The 13,276-nt window shown below is 43.1% G+C and overlaps 1 protein-coding gene across 12 annotated transcripts in view; it reads left to right on the plus strand.

The window, feature by feature from the left end:
- The window catches only part of TSPAN18 (tetraspanin 18), a 110,670-nt gene that overhangs the window by 74,716 nt on the left and 22,678 nt on the right, over positions 1-13,276 (plus strand). For 4 of the 12 annotated variants that reach the window (XM_085548689.1, XM_032444781.2, XM_085548684.1 and 1 more), the window contains one exon: positions 11,680-11,759. The exons of the other annotated variants lie outside the window; for them this stretch is intronic. The gene's annotated coding sequence lies outside the window, so the exon portion shown is untranslated. The remainder of the gene's footprint in view (positions 1-11,679; positions 11,760-13,276) is intronic. 12 annotated transcript variants of the gene reach the window in all.

Genomic DNA, 13,276 nt, shown 5'->3' on the forward strand with positions numbered 1-13,276 from the left:
TGTGTCCACGTTTCCTTTTCATATAAATAACAGTGTCTGCTGTTACCCATGACTCTGTGTGTCTCCTGCTGCAAGACTCAGTGTGTCAGTCTGTCTGCGATGTGTGCGGTTGTTTCAGGGGCCTTTACGGGAGAAGATGGAAATGAGAGACATCCAGGCTCTGGGTGCTTAACCCTGCAGAAGAAACTTGGCATTTTGTCTCCCATCAGTGTTTATTCCTCACTACAATTAGCGTAAATTATGGAGGTACTTATGTGAACATCCTGTTAACCCTAATTAGAGTTAATGGAAGATACATGTGGATGTTAACGGACAAGAGACAACCAAGCTTTCATTTCAAAGGTTAAATATTCAGTAGCTCCCCCTTACATGTGCCAGCCTTCTGTAATTACAGTCAGACTTATGCAAAAACAGAACGGTTTCACCTTTTTCCCCCCCACCAATTATAGCCATGTTTCACTTTTTTTTTTTTTTTTGTTAAATTAAGGAGCAAACAATGATGTGGCAGTGCCTTCAGTTCCAATTACTAATGTGATTATACTACCTCTTCCCCATCTATAGTGCATATTCTCAGAGTCAGACTTCCTTAGCAGATACTCTGCTGTCCCTTTTGCTGGTAGTCAGAGGAGCTGGTGGGACTCAGCTTTGTTTAGAACATCTTATGAGAAGGAGCTCAAGGCCTCAGCTCTTGTGTAGGTCATGTAATACTCAAGGTCTGTAAGGTTCTCTTCGCAGAGGTATTACTTGAAGCTGGAAGGACAAGAAGACTTTCTTCTTGCTTGCACTTACTCGTTAGCTGTCTTTGGTATTTTGGAAACCTCTGCCAGCGAAGAGTTAAGGCTGCAAAATGCATCCAGTTTTGCAGGTGCTTCTTTCTGTGCAGCAATCCCAAGTATAAGAACTTGGCTTAGGTCTTGGATTTGCCCATTTCTGGAAGAGCTCATTGCTGCCTGGGGTTCTAACAGCTGGCACTGTGGAGGAACAGGCTGCCTAGGGGCTGGTGAGAACCTGGCAGAGTGCTTGACCTTTCGACTTGATGTGAAGTTGGCCTCTGTTTGCATTTTACCTTCAGAATGAACTCGAGGAAAATTGGTAAGTCATGATTTAGCCATTTTTTTAAAGTATATCCTGTTAATGGTTGATGTTTTCATGTAGTTTTTTCAGTTGTCATTACAAGTGCATATTCTATTTTGTGGCGGCTGAGGAATCTGTTAAGCTTTGTAATTAATGGTAGATGTCTAATTTAATGTGTAAAGTAATGCTTTCGCAGGTCAGATCTAAGTGGGCCTTTTTTTCTCTTCCTTTTTTTGTTCGTGGGTGTATTTTTTAAATGGCTAAAAGTGCCCAAGTTTAAACAGGCAGGAGCAAAAGGCTTTTGATTGTATTTTCTGCTGTGATTTGGAGTAAGCTGCGTTGGTTTGAGAGCTCAAACTGTACATTGTTTGAAGAGGGCAGATGCTAAGAAACTTTGTCCTACGCTATGCAGGGTTGCTAATTTAGCTCTTCCTGTGTAGTTAGAGCATCAAAATCCCCTACTGTGTCATGGCTTATCCTAGCTTATGGGAAAGGACAATTTTTTTTCTGGTGTATCTACATTTAGATCTTTTAACAAAAATTGTACATCATCTTTCAAAAGGCAAATGCCCCCATATTTTAAAGATTCTATTAAAACACTCACTAAGCCTTTAGTTGCAGTAAGATCCTGGAAAGGGAACACGTAGTCATGACATACCTTCTTACATATGTATTTCAACTAGAAAAATGTGGCTTCCTTTGGAGGGGAAGCTGATTGATCAGACCACAGTCTGGTTGTGGGATTGGAAAAGTGAAACAGGGTCTGAACAAAGATAACTCAAACACACTGAGGTTAAAGACACTTTGCTCCAGGCAAATTCCTTTGTTTTTATAAGCTGCTACATCTAGGCTGTAAAATGGAGGTCTCCAAACAAAACTAAGGTAGTAACCACAAGTGGTGCTTAAAACCAACCTCATGAACTGAATCCTGCATTCTATTTCTTCAAAATAAATAAGGGATGTGTGAAGCAAATTCCTCCTTATCTCGTCTATGATTCCTGCAAATGTATAATACCACTAGAGGCAGAGACCTTGGCCAAACCATTGCACAGCTGACATCCTAATTGAAATCAGTTTGTTTTGTTGGTTAATTGCTGATGCTGTATCCACCAATGTGGTCATTTTTTTCCCGAATGAGATCTGACATTAGAAAAATATCCTGCCCTCTAATTAATTTGTTTTAAAAAAAAATCTGTCGCCCAAGCACTAGTCCAGCTGAAGGGACTAAATTTGGAATCACTGAGCCAACGATTAAGATTAAGTGGTGGTAAAGTCATTGTTCCAGGTGTTTGGTACAGGCTTTAGCAGTATTACACTAACTTAGAGGAATGAATCCCCCCCAGTCTGTACTGATAGCTTCCGTAGTTATCTGGTCACCTCTGACTTTGCTAGGAGGATATCTGGCTATTCCCCCAAAATGCTTTGGAGCATTACTCACTTCTAATCCTCCAAGATAACAGGAAAAGTGGCGGATAAGTATTAGCTGAGAAACTTGAGCTATTTTGCCCAGTGATAGTGGAAAAATAAGATGTTATTATTAAAGAGATGTCATCCCACCAAAGACCGAATTTCAGGAGCTGATGTTTCCATACAGAATATGTGAAGTGCTTAAATGTGGGCTTGCTTGGCATCCACTTTTATTCTTTCGTTCATACTTTTCGGCTCAGAGATTTTTGGATGATTCTGAGCAAAGTCACGATGGCTGAATTTGCTAGCTTTCATGTAAAAATCAGATGACAAGCAAAAATGTGGTATCCGATATATAGTGCAGATACCTGTGTCAAGCAGTGTATTTGCAGAAGAGAGGTAAAGTTAGGAAATAAAAAAAAAAAAAAAAAAAAAAAGAACACTAGAGCAGCGAGCTGCAGAAGCTGCATGGAGCACTTGCTGAGTACTAGGAACAAAGGCAAAGGGGCTTTCTGGATCTCCTACCCGCATGTAAAAGGAAGGCAGTCACAGGGCTTCATAAGGGGCTCTCACAATGTAATGTGTAAAGCACACAATGCTGAAGTGATATTAATGACACAAAGTGGTTCATGTATCATCAGATGTGAGATAGTGACCACAAGTCATGCTTTGATATTTGTCATAATTTATCTCTAAATGCAGCAAAACTCCACAATATTTTCAGAAAGATTCCTCTCCCCATGCTGACATCAGTGATGGGTGAGGAGGCCATTAAATGCTGTATTGCTCTAGACTTGTGGGTGCAGAGCTCAGAGCAGCATCAGGCTAACCAGGAGCATGCCCCAAGGTGCCTGATTGGCCACGCTAGGCATTGCATGGACATCTACTGCTCCCTATGTCTCAGCCTAAACTTGGGCTGCTTTGGCTTTTTGCCCTCCAAACATACCAGTGATGCTTTGAAAAATATATTGGTTTTGGCTGGAAGGCAGCATTGCTTTCAAATGTCATGCTGATCAAGAGAAAGAGGCACAGCTGAGGTGGAATATAGTCAGCTTCAGCCACCGAAAGCTGGTGTGATTTTGCAGACAGAATTCAGACCAATCCTAATTGACATGGAGGTTAGTTGACAGAGACCTACCCCTTGCAGGAGATCTGATTTTGTCGATATGTTCTGTTCATTGTTCTCCTTGAAAAGATTATCTAGTCTTTGTAAAAATAGGAATTGCTGGACCAGATCCAACTCTGTTCTTGCTTCTTTGGGTGTGAATGGCAAGGCGCTCTGCTGCCCAGTCACAGAATGGATTTTGTGTTGTTGGGAGACCATGTGAGCTTCTTCATGGTTGGCGTTTCAGATCCTGCCTTCATCATTCACTGGTACATTTGGAATTAATCCAGCCCCCTGATTTGGGTTAGAGGAAATTTTATGTCTTCAGTTACTTACTCCTGACAGGTGAAATATTAACAAAGGCTGAGTAAAAGAAAACTCATCAGCATCCTGAGTATTTCCACGTTTAAATTTGCTGTTTCATTTTTGAATGAGTCCTTATGACACCCTGTCAGTGCACGCCAGTTCTTACATATAGGGATGATTGATGGTGCTTCAGGTTTTGCCCCAGGCTATTCCCAACATCTTGCAAATGGTTCTGGTAGAGAAGTTTCCTCTGCTGCCTTTGTGTGTTATTCTGATTACAATGGAGCTAAAACCGTGCTGGCCCTGAACCACTTCAATACAAGAGATACAATCCTTTCTCCCCAGAGCTCACAAACCTTAAAACAAAGCCTGCCTGGGGAGACTTTTTGGCACTGTATTAAATATCCTTGCTGAGAAATGTTTTCTTACAATTAAGGCTTTCCTAATAGGCACCGTGGGTAGTATCAACACAAAGCTATCTGTATTTCATCACCTGACCTGCCTTAACCCCAGCCAGTCTCCTGGAGATGCAGAAAAGGTCTGTTCCACACAGAGGTCTTGTCTTTCAGGCAACACAGAAGTGCTTACTTAGAGGATGAGCTCTCTAAGAGCTGATGTGATACTTAGCACGGCTGAAATCTGCCCCACCGTGCAGGCTGTCGGGAAGCCCTGCATCCACTCTCTCAGCACTCAGGCTGCACTTCTCGTGTGCCAAAGGACTCACTCCCCACATCTCTCTACTTAAGCTCCCTGCAGATACACTGTGCTCAGGGATTAAGGGTATTTTGGGAACGCGTATATATTGTATGCAGTGTTCTTTTCCCAAAGGGAAAATAAAGGTGTGCTCTTCTAACTTTTTTGCAAATGTGCAATATTTGACCCAGAACCATAATATGAACTCTCAGATTTTACTATGTTTTTCCCACCTGAAAAATTCTTTTTATTCTTTTCCTGATGGAATTTTTAAGTCTGTCAGCAATGTGAGTGGGATTTAGATCAGGCTCTGAGCAGTTAAGTATTAAGGATAAGGTTATAGTGGAGAAAGCATTACAGGTGACAAAAGAAACAAGCTCCCTGTTACCCTCACCTTAGGAAAGCAAAGCCACAATGCAGTGGAGAAAAATGATTGATTTTAAAGAAAGAAGGCAATCAAAATGGATTACTGTAAGCCACAAGGCCTTCGCCTTTCAAAGAGATAGATGTCCTGCCTAGCTTACTGCCGGTTCAGACAGATGCCTCGTAACCAGAGTGGGCTGTCAAGAGGTCCCACTAGCTGCCCAGGGACATGCACTGACTGCTCATCATGTCAGGTGTCTGCAAAAGAGGTTGGGTTAGGCTCCTTTGATTCCCTAATCCCCAGAAGTGCTGGGGTGCATGGACCAGGCCTGGGTGGCCACATTCCCCAACGTCTGCATGGGTGCAGCAGACGTGATGGCTCTGATGTGGCACTCAGCTCTGTCAGGCAAGTGAGCACCCAGCACCTCCTCTATAAACGCATACCGTGTTCCATAAAGGCTGTAATCAAAGGAGCTTTTTAATATCTCTTGCTTTTTAATACGTGCTGAATAGGTTCATTTGTAAGCTTATTATGACTTCAGAGATAGAAGCTATTAGGGTGATCATTAGCCGCCTGTGCAAACAGCAAGTAAAACCATGATGTGTTCCAGAATAACCCCTCTTTTTAATGGTCATGCCTTCAAATGCATTAGCAATAACCAGCCACCTCTCTTTTGTGTTACCTTTGCCACACGTTAAGGACAAAGGAAAAGAAAGGGAACAGTGAGCCACACACTTTCAGAATAAGTTGAGATGGAAAGAAAAATGAGGTGTTATGAGAGCAGCACATTCACCAGCATGACATTGTGCATCTTGATGCAGTATCTGTTATCCATTGGGAAAGCAAAAGCAGCTGGGATCCAGCCTGCACGCCTTGGCTAGACCTTGCTTAGTCCTGCCCCCCCTTCTCTCCTTCCCCCCCCCCCCCCCCCCATCTGAGCTGTTCAGATGGGAGGGCTGCTTCTGAGGGAAGGGAGAGCAGCTATGGACACATATGCCAAGATTATGGGATTCATTAACTAGCACTGATTTTCCCGTAGATCAGCTGAGACTCTCTTGTGGGCTGTGGTTGTGGTTCTCCCTCTGCTCCTTCACCTTCTTATTTGGTGGATGGTTGTGTGTTCATACCTTAATCAGAACAAGTGTGCTTGAGATGACTTGCATTGACCTTTAACGCCATGTTAGCTGTGATTGTATGTCCTGGAGTAAGTTAAAGGTAATGATTAAGTGAAACTAAGTTTAGATTTACACATGCAATATGTGGCATGCGTATCAGTTTGGCTCTAAGCAGAATAACTTAAATTACATGTCAGCCTCTCTTTGACTAGGCAGTTTCTCACCACCTCTGTTGCATTCAAGTTTTACTTAAAATATAGACCCTATACCTTGTGAGATTTATTTAGTTCCTAAAGAACTACATCACTTTGAGTTGTGAGCTCTGTGGGCTCAAGAATTTCCTATTGTGTATAGAATTCATGGCACTTTGAGATGTGTTTTTCTTATTGTTAACAGGATTTAAAAGATGACCAGAATCCAATAAATAATGTCACTTCTCAGATTTCCAGCAGTTTTTTTTCATTTAGAATTCTTGAGATCCTTCATTTATGATAAGCAGCTTTTACAGGATGTTTCTCCTAACCTTTGATTTTCTAAACTGCCTAAACCTGGCAAAACTGTTTCATTTTAGCATCTGTGTAGGCAGATGGAACAAAGAGATTATTATTATTATTGTTATCGTTATTTTGTAAGATAGCTGATGCATTCTGTTCTTTTTGGGGCTTTTTAAAAGTAATTAAGATTACTGGGCCCCCACTTAAAAGGTGCTAAAGGGTTAGGGGTATTTTTCCCACCTTTCCTTTACAAAAACAAAACGAAGAAAAAAGAACCCTCTTCTCTGGAGCTCTGTTCTGCATTAAAACAGATGATAAATGCAGGGGTTTTCAAATTACCTTGCCCACGGGCCATTGCCTGTGCCCCACAATGCTGCTCTGAGTCTGCTGCTGTTCTTTGCCAAGGAGAGATCGTTATCATCTGTTTGATAGGGCACCTTATGGCTCATGGTGATCCATTTTGATTGCCTCCTTACTTTAAAATCATTCATTTTTCTCCACTGCATTTTTTCCCTTAAGTCTGCAAAGTATCCAAGAACTTCTTAAAATGTTGGGTATTGTGGTCTGAAGAGGACAAGGTTGCCACAGTAACTGCCCAGTGTTTCTGAGATCTATTCCTGCATCTTTCCTAACAATCACCAGTGTCACAGGCTGCCAAGCCACTTGCTGCAAACAAAGCATGACTATAGAAGAAGAGAATGTAAAAGAGCACTGAGAAGCTAGCTGGTGTTTGTAAAGGTGAGATTTGTCAAGCTACGGGAAGAAGTAGCAAGCATTTATGCTTTATGTTTAGTGCCCTAACTGTTTGGAGTGCTGTTTAAATGTCTGGAGAATCTCAACACTTGGCAGCACCTGATGTGACAGTAATGTCACTCAGCTTGTGATGCCACTGCGTGACCCACTCTGTGGGTGACATTTATTTCATTTATTCCATCCTGGAGGGAAATATTTGCAGATATAGGAGGCCAGAGTTATCAACCTTCCTTTTTGTATGCTAAGTAAGCTTCTCTGTGGGACCGAAAACGCCTTGCAAGGAGTGGAAGTTGTCAACAAGAAACAATCAGTCTTTCCCTTGGTCTCAGAATGGACTGGGGAGCTGCATGCTGCGTCTTGGCTCAGGAGGTCTAGCGCATCCACTCCCCTTCTAGCCATGGTTTTCTTATCTCATGAACAGAGTTAATATTATTATGCTATCAGCGCATATAATCTTTGGGTTATCTGTTTAGAAAGACAATCTGTTCCATATGGTTCTGTTGTCCTGTGGTTAATATGAGAGAAAGTACACCTGTGAGCTATCTTTTCTTTTTTTTCTTTGAGGAACAGAACTTAAAAGAGTTGCAAGCAATCAGCTGCATTGGTTCTGTACACAGATCTTCTTACTTAGGGTGGCTGATGCCTGTGTGAGAAAGGCTGTATGAAAGAGCCAGACACTATTATCTATTAAACTTGGCTTGGGAAGGAGCCAAAGTGAGCAGTTCATGTTTTGAATAGTGCTGTAAGCACATTTCCACTAAATGGAGTGGGGTGGCTTGTGGCCTCATGCTCTGCTGGTACTTCAGACACGTGCATGAGCACTTTTCCAATGTTACAACATTTAGGAGACTATGTTCCATTCTGGGATTTCTGCCTTTCCATCTGGAATGTTTGCAGACGTGTTGGAGATTTTACCACCATATGATTCCATGTAGTCTGTGTGCAAAACCTGCAAATCACAGTTGTAAATACAAAAGTTAACTGCTAAGTGTTGTATTATTGCTCTTGTTGCGTAGCTGGTGTTATTTATATGAAGCTTTAAGGTGTTCAGTCCGACTCTCTTTGTCCTCTTCTGTGTGACTGGTGTGCTCTTAAGCACAGCTGTTTTGTTACTGAAATGTCTTCATTAAAAACAGACTGACAAGGATCAGGGGGAACATGGTCCAGTTGTCCAGAGAACTTTGCTTGGTAATGAGACTTAGGGTGGTTGTAGCAGCAGCTCAGATTCATATGAACACCATCCCCAGCCTCATATGATTTTAGCATTATAAAAGCCAATGAAGTTATTGTTTTAAGATATAAAATGCCCCTACGGGCCTTGCTTGCTCAACTGTATTGAGGAATTAAATGCTCTCAGGCAGTGCAACAACCTAATTCACTGTAGTGTTGCAAGGCAAGGTAGTCATCACTGGTAAATGGGCCCATATTACAGTGACATTAGCATTTTAATGCAACTAAGGAGGAGGTAGATTGACTGTAATTTAGTATCTAGTTGCATGGCCTTGTGCAGGTCCCCTCATCGCTGCTCCACAGGGGCCGATTATAGTTGCACAGCGCACTTTGGGATCTAATTGGATTTACATGCAGTAATGGAGTTGTGTCACAGCAGTGACTTTGCTATGTAAGCACTATGAAATTCCAGTACAACTAGTTATTTATATAGAGGCTATTAGTTACAGGATAATACATGGGACTGACAGATTGTGCCAAGCTCTAGTTCAGGAATGGCAAATATTTTACCTTTTTCTGAAGCTGTTGCATGGGACTGATGTGAGAAAGAGCCTGCTGCCACAGAGATGTTTAACCTTACACTTCAGTATAAAGGTTGTGACCTGCTGGGGAGATGCAGCAGGATGCAACTGCTGCCTTCAGTTCCCCTTTGGCTGGATATGTGGGCTGGCATGTGTTTCTGTTTCCTAGAACCTGCAGATGTGGTGAGCAAAGGGGGCTGGCAATAGCTTGGGGCACTAAATAAACCAGGGCACCCATAAGCTCTTCTTCTGGTGGTCTTTCTGCACCAGTTAACATGCAAGAGACTGGATTTCTCTCCAAAACCAGTCAGATGTTTCTCCACGATCCATTGATCTCATTTCTTTCTTTCTCGTACGGCTGCCTGTAGACTCGATCAGCTGCTTTTTGCCTCCTGTTTCTTTGCTCTGGCTCTTCAGCTCTGCCAAACTGCAGAGACCAACAAGAGCCTCAAGCTGAGCTGCTTTTCCTTCATCAACACATGATCTCCATAAAGAGCTGCTCTGCAAGCAGTGAATGCAAGAAGTCAGTGCTGGCATGGAGCTAGCAACAGTGGATGATGACACGGGCAGGGTGACAAGGACAGTGTGCCAGACACAGCTGCTCAGCAGCTGAGGCAGCATGGCTTGCATGTGCATGGCCTGAGGAAGGAGGCTTGGCCTATACCGTAGCTCCAGCTTCCACTGTTTCCCCAGTGACTGTAATTAGAGGCATCAGCTTGCTCGAGTCACAATTAGGCATGGTGGTTTTGCACTTTCTGCAGTTCTCCCTAATAACAAAATCGTAGCTATTAACCAAAGTGAGTCTGTTTGGCACGGACTTCCTCCCCTTTAGGGCTGCAGAGTAAGATTGAGTATTGCTATTGTTTGGCACCAAACGTGCTCTTTCATCCCTTCTGACACAGCACCTGCTGGTGCCTCTGAAGCATTCAAGCTCTTCCTCTCTGTGGTGCTGTAATTTCTTTTAAAATATTGTGACTTAAGGGGAATAAAAAAAATAAAATTTCTCTCCCACACAGACCTTTGAGGGCTTGTATGGATGTAATTATATGCACACGCAGTAGGGGCAGGAATCCCATCATCCTGGCGATTTTCCTAATGATAGGTTTCTATAACACAGCGCCATTTCTGCTTTAAAGTTAGAGGCATCTTTTCCTGGCAGCAGCTGTCCTGGAGTAAAGGCATCACGGGATAGAACAGCTGGAGAAATTGTCTCTCAGCTGCATGTGCAAAGCTGAAGACAAAGCATTCACCACATGCAAAAGAAAAAGATAAAAAGGTGAGAGTGAGCTCTGTGTGCCAGAAGGGGAGCTCACCACCGTGTGGCAGTGATGGCAGCTTATGTTCTGTCTACAGCTTCTGCAGGCCACCCTCTGGAGGTTTCCATGCATGCTGCAGCCAGCTCATGTGGTTGCATGATATGTTCTGACAATGCACTGACCCCCAAACGTGGTATTGTTTTGGGACCCATCTGGTGGTGAAGTGGATGTGTGGCTCAGCTGCTGGCAATGCCCAAAATACTTTGCAGCAGGGCAATTGGCTGAGACTGTTTGCATCCTCCATGTCTCCAAATGGGAATCATCCTCACTGTTGTTCAGGGACTAGCTCCATGGTGACAGAGGAAGGACATAAAATAAGGGATTAACACAAAACAAAAAGGCTATGAATATTCATTAAATGTTTTATACTGTATGAGTTTCAGCTACCTTGGAACTCTTTGCTTTCTGCCAACAGCAAGCTATAGACTTCTACTCACAGAAGTCTTTACTGGAGGCAGTTTTCAAAGGCAGGTTCACAAATGTTAGTGGGAATAGATGTTAGATACACCCGATCCAGAGATTGTGCTGATATTCTGGCATGCTTGCACCTCAGGGGAGCAGAAAGAGGCCCAAATGCCTTATTGATCAGTTTGGAATATCTGTGAGTACTCCCAAACTATCTGAGGATCATCATCTGAGGAGGATGAACCAGAATCCTAGTTGCACACTGGGCCCTTGTGACCCGAGGTGCTGATGGAGGATGAGGGTCTGTGCTGCCTGAAGACCTGGTAGTGGCACTGGGGCAGGTAGAAGAGCAGCCAAGGGGGGGCTGCCAGGGCAGGCAGTGCGTTGGCTTCTCTGTTCTTCTCTCACTGTTCTCAGACAGTGGGAGAAAGCTGTTTGCTTAGCTTTGTGCAGGAGGTGGCTGGGGAGGCATCCAGCATCTCTGGCTGTTGCTCCTCATGGGCCTACTGGAAGTACATCCCATCTCCCTTCCTCTGCTTTTTCCATTTTCCCAGTAAACGGTCTGTAAAGTCACAGCAGATTAAAGTTTGTCTAAACCTCCTATGAAATACTGAAGGTGCAGCTGTGATTAATCTAGTGCTGTTGTGATATGAGGTGCATACATAATGGCACTATGGATTTACGTGTGGTCTGTGAGCATTAAAAACACCCCAAAGATTGTTAGAGAGATTCTGAGGAATCAGATCCCTCGCTGGGTATTAAAAGCTCTTCATTAGTGCTAATGTACACTAAATTAAGGTGGTTAATTAAGGCAGCGGTGTGTTTTAATACGTTATGTATTTAACATGACTGTATTTTATTGACTTCTGCAGTAATTGCGTATTTTTCTTTTCCAGGCGACAGAGAGATATATGGGACGCATAGGCAATTAAAGACTAGAAAAGACTGTGTGCTTCAAGTCCTGAGAATTGCAAAGGTGAAGCTTACTTATAGCTCAGTTTTTCTGCATCTCAAATGCTCTCTCTGTTCCTGTCAGGGCTGATTTGATGTAACTATAGCATGCAGGAGAGGAATAAGAAATGCACAGCTCACCTGCTGTTAGGTGAAGTCACCTGTGAGGTGTAGCGCAGCAGGTCATCCCCCTTCAGTCTCCTAGTTATAAATCTGCCACTGTTTCTGTTCTATCAAGAGTGATACTCTACTGGAAGGAGCCATCTGTTAGACAAGCTTTTTTAGCAGAACCCAACCACTTTTGTTTAAAAGGAAATAGATACTGCTCACCAGCAGTGAACATAGAAATCCCCATGGAAGAAGGCTACACTTTGGAGGCAGGCAAGCATGCTGAGCCAAATTTCCAGGCCTTCAAGCCAAGAGGCGTGCTACCGTGTTGCTGAGGAAAGGATGCAGTAGAGCAAAGCCAGGCTGTGGCAGTCCTTCACCACTAGTGAACCTGAGAGCTTCAGAGATGTTTCTATTGACATCTCCACTGGGACAGTCCCTGGGAATTGATTTACTGACATGGAAGAGAGTCTGGACCATGTTTTCTAATTCCTTTAAGGATTGACTGTCAGTGATTCTGGAGAGCTTCAACAAATATGTTTTCTACTATTACTTGGTTGCATTGTGTGTGAACATAAAGTAGGTGTAAGTTAGCACCATTTGCTCCTTAAGCCATTGGCTAATATTTTGTGCAGCAGATACAGTTCTGATACAGCAGAACTGCCCAGGGAGACTAGGGAGTCTCAGTCCCTTCAGGTACTCTGGACTTAACAAAAGGTGACCCTGAGCAGTCTGTTCAAACTTTAGACTTGTATCAGACCTTGAAATTGGCCCAGGCTGGGGACAGTGGGTGTTTCTATTCAGCACATCCAGAGATATCAAACCTACATTTTTCTGTGAGTCTGTCTTCATGGTAAAGGTGAAGGTGCAATTGAAGTGAAACCACAGGTTTCAGTCCAGTGTGAAAGGGATGTGGGAGTAGAGGAGAATGTCAGTGATAGCAAGGAGAAATGTGTAAACAGTTTTTGGGAGAGTGGTTGAGCAGCTGCCTTTAGATATGTGAAGTTCAAGGTATGGCTTCAAGGCATGCAAAAATGAATGTCAGAAGGAAGGAAACAAATGGTGGTTGGAGAACAAAAAAATTGCATTGCCTTGAAAACCTAGACTGTATTCCTAACTGATGAGAGCAGCTGGAGTATGTTTCATGGCCGTGCTGCTGGGGTGTTTTAGCCTCCTCATCATTTTCCAAGATAAAATTCGTATTAGGGGGAAAATGTTGAATAAGCTGCCTAAGAGAAAGTGGAACATTTTATAGCTACATTTCAGACAAAAACAAATGCATCTCATATGTCTCACAGATCTGAGATGGGACAAGCCAGGGAAAGCATCTGTCAGCCGCTGTCTTCTGCAGTTCTGACTGTTAATGTTTGCTTAGCATTAAATGTCTCTTGCAGAGGAGAACTTAATCTGTCGCAAATTTGAGGCCTGAAGGAG

Source organism: Coturnix japonica, chromosome 5 (assembly GCF_054131305.1).
Source record: "Coturnix japonica strain WE chromosome 5, WE-NBRP24, whole genome shotgun sequence".
Taxonomy (NCBI): domain Eukaryota; kingdom Metazoa; phylum Chordata; class Aves; order Galliformes; family Phasianidae; genus Coturnix; species Coturnix japonica.